The 11,438-nt window shown below is 48.6% G+C and overlaps 1 pseudogene; it reads right to left on the bottom strand.

Annotated features, from left to right (window-relative positions):
- Window positions 1-1,558: 1,558 nt before the first annotated feature.
- On the bottom strand, window positions 1,559-2,514 carry LOC113927847 (annotated as a pseudogene).
- Between the last annotated feature and the right edge of the window lie 8,924 nt (window positions 2,515-11,438).

The raw sequence follows: 11,438 nt of genomic DNA, 5'->3' as shown, positions 1-11,438 counted from the left end.
AGAGGCGGTGTCGGGGATAGCGGTCACGTGATGCGGCGGGCAGCTGTCAGGGCCCAGCTGTTGGTCGTCGGAGACCCTGTGCAGGTGCAGCCCTCCCACCGCTGAGCGGAGCTGCAGGCACTCTGGCAGCCCCAGGGCAGGCCTCTCAGCTCATTGGAAAATATATTATTTGTCGGCAACAAAGTGTGGCCAAAAGAGCAAGGATTGAACCAAATGTAAACCCCACTTTCCCTCAGGCTGACTGGGTGATTTTGGGGCATTTATATAACCTTTCTGAGCCCTCATTACCTTATCTGGAGAATGGAGATCCTAATACCCACTGTGCAGGGCTTTCAGGATGATGGGTAATCAAAACTTCTGATCATTTGAGCACTTACCATATACCAGACACTATTCTGAGCTCAGGATGTGGATCAGCTCACATCATCATCGCAACAATCCCATGAGGCACTATTATTGTTCCCATTTTACAGATGAGTAAACTAAGGCAGCCCACAAAAATTTGCGTGATATGGTCCGTGCCATAAAGGCTGTTAGATAATTTTAATATTCACCACTGAGAAAGTTAAATTGAGTTGCTCCTGGTCACGCAGCTGGTATGGGGTGGAGGAGGGATTTGAGCCCAGATCGTCTGGCTCTAGAAACGTAGTTTGGAAACTATACATCTTACTTTAGTTCTAAAGCACCTGGCACTTATTTTCGAGTGCCTGGCGGACTGTAACCTAGGGCCACAATCTTGGGTGAGTGGAGAATAAAGAGGCCTCTCAGGAATTGCTGAGCTGAATTATATGAATCCTGGCTTTGTTTAAAATTTTGGTATATTGTTCATGGGTTATTTTTACATTAAGTTTGATTAAAAAATACGTTAATATAGAATTCATCCTGGCTACTGAGTTGTGTGGTACCCCCTTAAATTTTGCGCCAACGTGGGTGTCTCGCTTGTCTCATCCTTGTCCCAACCCTGCTTGACCTGCCCACCCAGCCCAGTAAAAAAAAAAAATCTCCCAGGGCAGCAGAAGCAGGGCATGGAAAGACTCTTCCAAGACTAATTGGTTTCCAAGGCAAGGATTCATTTGTATGAGCCGTGCCAACTGGTCCAGGGGGTGGGGCAATATTTTCGCAGGCAGCACCGGTGGGTTCTCTGCACAAAGGTGATCTCTGCTATGGGGGTGGAGGGGCAGGTAGATGGCTCCTCTTCCAACTTCCCAGAGAAAAATTACTGCAGGAGCCTGAGAAAAGGTGGAGCGCTGGCACACACACAGAGCCAAGTCCTACGTTGTGAAATATCAGTGCTCACTCTGTGACTGAAGCTTCTCTCTCTCTCTCTCTCTCTCTCTTTTTTTTTTTTTTTTGGTTGGGTACAGTATACTTTATTGATGGTACATGACAAGGTAGGGCTCCCCAAACCCCTCCCCTTCTTCAGGGGCTCTGGGATGGAAACAGTGGAGGTCGAGAGATTCTTAGTGTTTTGGGGGATAAGTTGGGGCAGGGACTCCCCAGCAGCCGAGGGCCTCTCTCTTCCTCTTGCTCTCACTGGGGCTGGTGGTCCAGGGAACTCTTACTCCTTGGAGGCCATGTGGACCATAAGGTCCACCACCTGGTTGCTGTAGCCAAATTCATTGTCATACCAGGAAATGAGCTTGACAAAGTGGTTGTTGAGAGCAATGCCAGCCCCGGCATCGAAGGTGGAGGAGTGGGTGTCACTGTTAAAGTCGCAAGAGATGATCTGGTCCTCAGTGTACCCCAGGATGTCATCTTATTTGGCAGCTTTCTCCAGGAGGCAGGTCAGATCCACAACGGACATGTTGGGGGTGGGGACACGGAAGGCCATGCCAGTGAGCTTCCCGTTCAGCTCAGGGATGACCTTGCCCACAGCCTTGGCAGTGCCAGTGGAAGCAGGGATGATGTTCTGGGAAGCCCGTGGCTGTCACGCCACAGCTTCCTAGAGGGGCTGTCCATGGTCTCCTGGGTGGCCGTGATGGCATGGATGGTGGTCATGAATCCCTTCACGATGCTGAGGTTGTCATGGATGACCTTGGCCAGAGGAGCCAAGCAGTTGGTGGTGCAGGAGGCATTGCTGACAATCTTGAGGGAGTTGTCATACTTCTCATGGTTCACACCCATCACAAACATGGGGGCATCAGCAGAAGGAGCAGAGATGATGACCCTCTTGGCCCTGCCCTTCAAGTGAGCCCCAGCCTTCTCCATGGTGGTGAAGACCCCAGTGGACTCCACAACCTACTCAGCACCAGCATCACCCCATTTGATGTTGGCGGGATCTCGCTCCTGGAAGATGGAGATGGACTTTCCATTGATGACAAGCTTCCCCTTCTCAGCCTTGACTGTGCCGTGGAATTTGTCATGGGTGGAATCATACTGGAACATGTAGACCATGTAGTTGAGGTCAATGAAGGGGTCATTGATGGTGACAATATCCACTTTGCCAGAGCTAAAAGCAGCCCTGGTGACCAGGCGCCCAATACGGCCAAATTCGTTCACTCCGACCATCACCATCGTGTCTCGGGGACGCGGCTGGCACTGTACCAGAAGATGCAGCTGTCTGTCGAACGGGGAGGAGCAGAGAGCCGAAGCTCTCTTAATTGAGAGGCTGGCGTGGAACTTGTCCGCTCACCCCCTTTCGGCTCCTTTGTTCCCAAACGGCTCACACTGCCATTATGTAAATTATTTAAGCATGTAGCCAATGGAATGGAAGTTCAAAAAGTGAGTTGTGATTTATGCAGAAACGAAGTGAAATGCTTGGAAGAGACTGGATAACCGTGACCTTAAGAAATCACTATGGGATTAGGTGTCTGAGAGAAAGCTGAAAGCCTGGGAAGGAAGGTGGTAAAAATCTGGAAGGGCTCATGCAGACTGCTTCGTGAGTGTCTCAAAGTCATTGTGCTATTTTCAAGAAATGGAATTATGGGTGATATATGACGGCAGTGGTTTACAGAAGACAGAAAGTGAAGAACCCAAAGGATTGGCGAACACATCTATTTACAAGTTTTAAATTAAAATGTTTAAAGAATATGTGTGATTTGTAATAATTTCTCTCTAGCCAACTTTTCACTGACGCAGTCCCACTCACGTCAGATAAGAGAGATTTTCCTATATTTGTTTATGTCAATGTCATCCTCCATATATCCTTTGGGAGTCCCACCACTGATAGGTCCTAGTAATTTGTGTCTGTGCCGCACCCAGCATTTTCGTGTCTCGATATCACTGTAATTATTTCATGGCAAGGAAACATTTACTTTCATTGGTTAATATCAGTTGGCCTGTAGTTGAGAAGTCATTTGCGTGAACAGCACTGATTGGTTCCTTAAAGCAAGGAATATTTGCATAGGTGGCGTGAATGGTTCATAGGCTAACAGTACATTTGTAAGCCAGCGCGTGGTTAATCACCAGGGTAAGACTCTCCTTGTGAATTTGTGCTTTATGAGGAGTGGAGTAGGGCAGTTCCTTATCCAAACTGGAGAAGGCACCTCTCCCTCCAGCTCCAAGGTTCACCGAGGCCACAGAAATGTATTTTATTAGTGAATTTTCCTGATCTTTGCCAGTGCCATAGACCCCATGGTGGGGGGCAAAGGGATGATGTGAGGTAGGTAAGTGCAGGGAGGGGAGAAGTGGAGTGTGGGTTTACTTACCTTCCGGGGCCAGCTGTTGGGCTTCCCCCCTTCACTTCCAACCACCCCGGGGCAGCTGGGACCCCTAAGTGGGGAGCCCAGCTGAGAATTCTGAAAAGAGAACGGGTTTTGGGTCCAGGAAGTAGTGACCCCATTTAAACAATATAACTACACTTGCTGCATTCCCAAACCCCAAAGAAAGAAAAATCCTTGTTCTGGAAGAATCCCAAGAAGTCAGTGTCCTGCCCTTTGCTCTACTTCTTTGGAACTTCCATCCAGCTTTCTTAAACCATAGGACTGAGTCCAGTGTGGGCAGGGAGGGCCCCAACCCACCGGGGGACTGGGAAAGTGCCTCTGGGTGACAGGGCTCACCTCCAGACACCAATGCAGACAGCAGTAGGGCCCTGATCACCGTGTGTCTGTAGGAGTTCTGTAAGTGTGGCTCTACTTCAGGCCCTGGCTTTATGAAGTTGGCTTACAGGCCAGAGATATACTAGGAATACAGAAGATGGGGATTTTTCTCAAAGCCAAGTGGAACAAAGGGCCTGTGTGCAAATACTTTTTTCCATTTCTCTTCCCACCTGTCACCCTGGAAATACTTTGAAAAAGATGCCAAAGGTGGATATTGAAATATGGGTTCTATTTGCTTTCAAGAGATTATGTTATGTGTTAAAGAAAGAAGGAAAATATTGGTTGTCAGTCCTCGGAGTTGTGTTTTCAAAGAAAAGATCATGTTGGCATGCTGAATGCCCCCAGTAGGGCTGGCATTTCCGGCCAGGGGACATCTGGCACTGTCTGGAGACATTCTCCGTTGTCATGGTAGGGCCTGGGGCACTACCGGCATTTAGTGGGTAGAGATGAGAGGGGCCGCAATATCCCACAATGCACAGGGCAGCCCCTCACAAGGAATTATCCTGCCCCCAATGTCAATGGTGCCGAGGTTGAGGAGTCTGTTCTAGGCTGTACCATGGCTTGCCGTGTAACCTTGTATGAGTCATATACGTCTCTAGGCCTGGGGTCTGCCCATCAGTGAAACAGGGAGAGAAACGTTGCAACATTGTGGTGAGGATTGGAAAAACACAGGGAATGTACTTACACGAGAGGAGCACAAGATAGATCTGCACAATTGGGGTTTGGCAGCACCAGCCATGGGGTGAAAGAGAGCGTACTAGCAGAGGAGGGCTTGGTTGGGATGGATCAAGGTGTGTTTTATTGTCTGCTCCCAAGACAACAGCAATTTGCACCTTCTCTGATAACTTCATCTTCCAAATGGGGTCAAAGCAGGACCTTCTTAGAAAGGGGGTTGAAAATGGTGTTGGGAAAATTGGACAGCCACATGCAGAAGAATGAAACTGGACCATTTCCTTACACCACACACAACAATAGACTCCAAATGGTTGAAAGACCTAAACATGAGACAGGAGTCCATCAAAATCCTAAAGGACAACACAGGTAGCAACCTCTTCGACCTCAGCCGCAGCAACTTCTTCCTAGAAACATCGCCAAAGGCAAGGGAAGCAAGGGCAAAAATGAACAATTGAGATTTCATCAAGATGAAAAGCTTTTGCACAGCAAAAGAAACAGTCCACAAAACCAAAAGACAACCGACAGAATGGGAGAAAAATTTGCAAATGACATATCAGATAAAGGGCTAGGATCCAAAATCTATAAAGAACTTATCAAACTCAACACCCAAAGAACAAAGAATCCAATCAAGACATGGGCAGAAGACATGAACAGACATTTTTCCAAAGAAGACATCCAAATGGCCAACAGACACATGAAAAAGTGCTCAACATCGCTCGGCATCAGGGAAATCCAAATCAAAACCTCAATGAGATACCACCTCACACCAGTCAGAATGGTTAAAATTAACAAGTCAGGAAACGACAGATGTTGGCAGGGATGCGGAGAAAGGGAAACCCTCCTACACTGTTGGTGGGAATGCAAGCTGGTGCAGCCACTCTGGAAAACAGTATGGAGGTTCCTCAAACAGTTGAAAATAGAGCTACCCTACGATCCAGCAATTGCACTACTGGGTATTTACCACAAAGATACAAATGTAGGGATCCGAAGGGGTACGTGCACCCCAATGTTTATAGCAGCAATGTCCACAATAGCCAAACTGTGGAAAGAGCCAAGATGTCCATCGACAGATGAATGGATAAAGAAAATGTGGTATATGTACACCATGGAATGTTATGCAGCCATCAAAAGAAATGAGATCTTGCCATTTGCAATGACGTGGATGGAACGGGAGGGTGTTATGCTGAGTGAAGTAAGTCAATCAGAGAAAGACATGTATCATATGACCTCACTGATATGAGGAATTCTTAATCTCAGGAAACAAACTGAGGGTTGCTGGAGTGGTGGGGGGTGGGAGGGAGGGGGTGGCTGAGTGATAGACATTGGGTATGGTATGTGCTATGGTGAGCGCTGTGAATTGTGCAAGACTGTTGAATCACAGATCTGTACTTCTGAAACAAATCATGCAACATATGTTAAGAAAAAAGAAAAAGAAGAAGAAGATAGCAGGAGGGGAAGAATGAAGGGGAGTAAGTCGGAGGGGGAGACGGACCATGAGAGACGATGGACTCTGAAAAACAAACAGGGTTCTAGAGGGGAGGGGGGTGGGGGGATGGGTTAGCCTGGTGATGGGTATTAAAGAGGGCACATTCTGCGTGGAGCACTGGGTGTTATGCACAAACAATGAATCATGGAACACTACACCAAAACGAATTATGTAATATATGGTGATTAACATAACAATAAAAAGTAAAAAAAACTAATGATGTAATGTATGGTGATTAACATAACAATAAAAATTGGAAAAAAAAGAAAAAAAAAGAAAGGGGGTTGACACTTGCCAAACACCACATATATGTCAGATGTATTTGCATGTCTTATTTAAGCTTTACCAAATCCTGCAAGAGGGTTCCATATATTAGATGAGGAAGCTGAGGTTCAGAGAGGTAAAGTGGCTTGCCCAGGATCACACAGCTTCTAAGGTAGAACAGGAATGCCAACCTAGGTCGATCTGTTTTCAAAGTCCCTTTTCTTGATGCCACTGGTGCTGGCCTTCTGAATCTCATCCTGCAAGAAGCCCCTTGTCTTTGGTGGGGGAAGGATGGAGAAGATGAAGCATTTCCTCACTCTTCCTTAGACTCTCAGGCTCCTTGCTTGTGGTCAGAGCCCAGTGCCAGGCAGGCCAGGCTTTGGGGAGAGAGCCCTCCTCTGTGACCATAGCCGGAAAGGCAGAGAAGAAAGTGGACGTCAGCAGTTAAGACCTGGGCTCAAGTCCTCACTGAGTCGGATTTGAACGTTCTACCTTGGACAGTTCACTCATCTTATGGGCCTGAATTTCCCCAGTCACCATCTGGGTCCTGTCACAGGTGTGAGACCCCTTGACCCCCTGAGCTCAGGATTGACCTCCTAAGCTCAGAAAAGTCCTAGAAGCTTTGGCCTGTCCATGTCATCTTTTAGACACTAACTAATGAATTGCAGGAACAGGAAAAGAAACATTTGGGGACCACGCCTGCCCAGATGAATCAGAAATTCTCCGACAATTACCTCAGCTTCGTTAGAACGTTAAAACCCCCTCTGAATATTCATCTCAAGCCCTAACAAAAGGAGACTGCTGGGGCTTTGGAAGCTAGTCCCCAGTGACCTCCTTGTTTGTACAAATAAAGTGACCTCTGCCTGGTGTAGACTCAGTCTCTAGTGCACCACGGAATGGGCCCACTTTGGTCCAGCAACAGCCCCGACTGCAGGATTGCCATAGTCTGAGAAAACTGGTGTGAAGAGTTTTGTCATCACCCAAGGGTCACTTGAAGGTGAGGGAGGCTGGGGTGCAGAATCTGGTTGGACTGGAAATCAGAACACCGGGGTTCTAGTTGCGACGCTACCCCTAAGTCCTCCTAACAGTTTGGGCTCTTTTTTTTTTTTTTTTAAGATTTTATCTTATTTATTTGAGAGAGGGAGTGAGAGAGCACAAGAGGGGGTAGGGTCAGAGGGAGGAGCAGACTCCCTGCTAAGCAGGGAGCCCGATATGGGACTCAATCCCGAGACTCTGGGATCATGATCTGAGCTGAAGGCCGTCGCCTAACCAACTGAGCCACCCAGGCACCCCAGTTTGGGTTCTTGATTATAGTCAGCTGCAGTCACTACCACAACAAACTATTTCTAAAGTGTTCTATTTATCTCAAAAATTAATGTGAATTTGGTATTCTGCTCCATGTAGCTGTGTTTACTATAAAAATAAGTTTGTCCTGTATGAGGTCACTGAACAAATACCGGTATGGCATATGTCATGGGCTTGCTGTGTGACCTTGGGTAAGTCACACAGTCTCTCCGGTCTGGGGTTGCCCATCTATAAAACACAGAGAGGGATATATGGCCAGTCTGTTTCACCACGTTGCTGAGAGGAGTTAAAGGTGATAGAAAACTTCATCAAACAAGCTGAAGCCGGTCATTGATTGGGCCACAAAATGGAAACGTCCAGGAACATGTTAGCTTCAGGCAAAGCTGGATCCAGGACTCTGCTCCTCTCCATCTTGGGGCTCTGTCTTCCACAGTGAGGGGCCACTCTCAGGCTCTATTGAATGGACGGTAGCAGCTCCAGGGACAAGATGGCTACAGAATCTCTGGCCCAGGGTTTCTCAACTGTGGCACTATTTTGGGCAAGGATTCTTTGTTATCAGGGCCGTCCTGTGTACTGTAGGACGTTTGGCAGCATCCTTGGCCTCCAGCCGCTAGATGCCAGGAGCCCCTTCCCCCAAGTTATGGCAACCAGAAATCTCTCCACACATTGCCAAATATACCCTGGGGAGTAAAATCACCCTTTCTTCTTCTTTCTCCCCACTTTGCCCTTGTAGTCTCACACCGGCTCATCCTCAAGCCCGATAGAGGGGTGGGTGAAAGCCTTCTCGTAGGACTCCCACAGGAGTCCTGTGATGCTCTGATTGGACCTGCCTCAGGTCACGTGTCCACCCCTGAACCAGTTGTTGTGCGGGAGAGGGGATGCAATGCGTTGATTGGCCAGGGCTGGAGCACAAGTCCCGCCCCTACATCTGAGCATAAGGCTCCACCCAGACCATGGGGAGGAGATGGAGCGGGGTCAGGGGTGGGCCGAAACAAAACTCCAGGCTTCCTGAGAGGGAATGAAAGTTAGGCCCGCAGAGAGCAAGTGACCCCACAGCCCATTCTCCCCTCTGGGCCTTAGTTCCTTATTTATATGTTGTTGGACAACAAGGCAATCTGGAAACTTCTGAGCTGGGCTGCTCCCTTGAGGTCTCCGAGCCGGCAGGGAGATGCAGAGGTGCACTTCTCAAGGGGTTTATGACTCATTCAAAAGGATTCCTCTGAGAAGCCGTATCGTTCGGTGGTTAGGGGCTTGGGTTTACACTCCTTGTGCTTTTGTGTCCTGGCCAGGGTTCCCCCTTCTTCTTGGTTCTTTATACTCAAGGGTGGTCAATGTATCCTTCAAAAGGTACTTACAGGACTTACCTTAAGCCCATGGTTTGGATCCTTGCTCCTCAGAGAGGGTGGTCTGGACCAGCGGCAGCAGCATAGTTTAGGATCTGGTTAGGATCTGGTTAGAAATGCAGACCCTCCCACCCAGACCTGCCTATTCAGCATCTGCCGTTTATTTAATAAAATACCCAGGGGGTTCTTTTGCATGTTGAAAAATGGGAAGAACCGGGTTAAGGCAGGTAAATGTGTACTAAAATGTTCACTCTTTCAGATTTTATTATTTATTTATTATTTATTTGAGGGGGGGAGAGAGTGCGAGTGGGGGAAGGGGCAGAAGGAGAGGGAGAGACAGAATCTCAAGCCGACTCTGCACTTTGTGTGGAGCCTAAGGCGGGGCTCGATCTCATGACCCTGAGATCAGGACCTGAGCCGAAATCCAAGAGCCAGAGCCTTAACCCACTGGGCCAGCCAGGTGCCCCTAAAATGTTCACTCTTAAATCCTCAGACCTGCAGGCCTCAAGTATTAGAATAGCACAGCATTCTTCAAACTTTTCCTCAAAGGATCCTAGTAGATGGAGGTTGGCAAACTTTTTCTGCAAAGGACCAGATAGTAAATATTTTAGGCTCTCGGGCCATACGGTCTTGGCTGCAAGCAGTCAGCTCGCTGGTACGGCGGAAAAGCAGCCATATGGCATAGCTGCATTCCAATAAAACTTTATTTACAAAACATACTTGGTTTGCAGGCTCTAGTTCGCAGTGGAGCAATGATTTGGCGTCTGGCACTCAGCAGTCATATCACAAAAGGTCTCAGAAAGTCTTATCTCTCCTCCGGAAAGCTGAATCTGAATTTTGCAGCTTACTTCATAGCATAGCTGGGTTTAATATAATTTTTTTTCCTTCCCACCCAGTCTTCATAGGAAATTGATGCTTTGGGAAGAGACTTTGTGTTTATTCTTTGTCCTTACATCCCCCACCCTGGTCTGCCACCAAACAAACCTTCGCAGACACTGGTCACACAGGCCTGCTGGGAATGAGGCTCTGTCGCCAAAGGAATGAAAGCAAGAGGGAAGAGTTGCTCACAGGGCCCAGGTGTGAGGTCATTAATACTAATGACACTTATCACAAGCCTCCATTATTTTATTGGCTCCCGACTGGGAAGGAGGGCAGAGGCCCATTTTACAGGTAGGGAAACTGAGGCTCTGAGAGACTAAGTGACTCGGCCATGATCCTCCTTGTCAGGGGTGGTGGAGTGCGGAGCTTCGGTCCAGTGAGTGCCCTTCCTTCTGCCCTGTCATAGTTTGTGCCCTTAATTTGTGCCAGAGATAATGTGGAGGGGCTGGGATTGCCAACGTGGGCCCGATTCTTCAGCCTTCCCTGTACTCATGCCTTTGGCCTTGTCACTCTGCCGTGTCCTTCCGGAAGGAGGGTGAGAGACACGTGGAGCCGAGCTGCCCCAGCCAGACCGGCTCAGTGGCTGCAGAGCCCTGGCTAGGGGTGATTCCAGCCCAAATCATCGGGGCCACCTAACTGACTCCCAACTGACCTCAGATGTGTGACTAGGAAATGCTTGTCATCGGATGCCATGGAGGGTCTGTGGCTGGTTGTCAACGCGGGGCTATTCACGTCACCACTAGCTGATATGGTGCGTGCAAGATGCTTGTGAACACCTGTGAGCAGTCATTCTCCTCTCGAGGGGCGCCTGGGTGGCTGTTGGTGAAGTGTGCCTTCGGCTCCGGTCATGATCCCAGGGTCCTGGGATCGAGCCCCGCATCGGGCTCCCTGCTCCATGGGGGGTCTGCTTCTCCCTCTGCCTCTGCCCCTGCTTGTGTGCGTGTGTGTGCACGCTCGCTTTCTCTCTCAAATAAAAATAAATAAAATCTTTAAAAAATAAACTAAAAAAAGAATTCTCCTCTTGCTTTTCTGTCAGTCTGGACTCACTGGCAGCTTCCTTGAGGCTTGTCAGCACACCCATGCTGCACCTCTCCCTGGCAGGGCCCCTAGGGGACTGCACTGTGCCGGGGGTGAGGCACGGGAGGGGGTGTCCTTAAGATTTGGGGACTAATGGCAGAGTAACATAGTTGTTAGTCACACAGGCTTGGTTTAGGTTGTGGTGCCTGTTACTTGCTGTGTGATCTTGGGAGAGTTTTTAGACCTCTCTCAGCCTCAATTTCCTCATCTGTAAAGGGGGATAATAGTCAGGGTTGTCATGATTATTAAGAGATTGGCCCCCTGAAGCCCTGGGGTGGCGCCTGGCACACAGATCGCCAGCACTCAATCCTCAGCGACTACGTTAAGCTACCCACAGCACTCAGTGGTCGTTGGCATGTGGGGCTCTGGGCC

The sequence above is a fragment of the Zalophus californianus genome, chromosome 4, assembly GCF_009762305.2.
Source record: "Zalophus californianus isolate mZalCal1 chromosome 4, mZalCal1.pri.v2, whole genome shotgun sequence".
NCBI classification, from domain to species: Eukaryota; Metazoa; Chordata; class Mammalia; order Carnivora; family Otariidae; genus Zalophus; species Zalophus californianus.
This window is presented reverse-complemented; position numbering and strand designations above follow the sequence as displayed.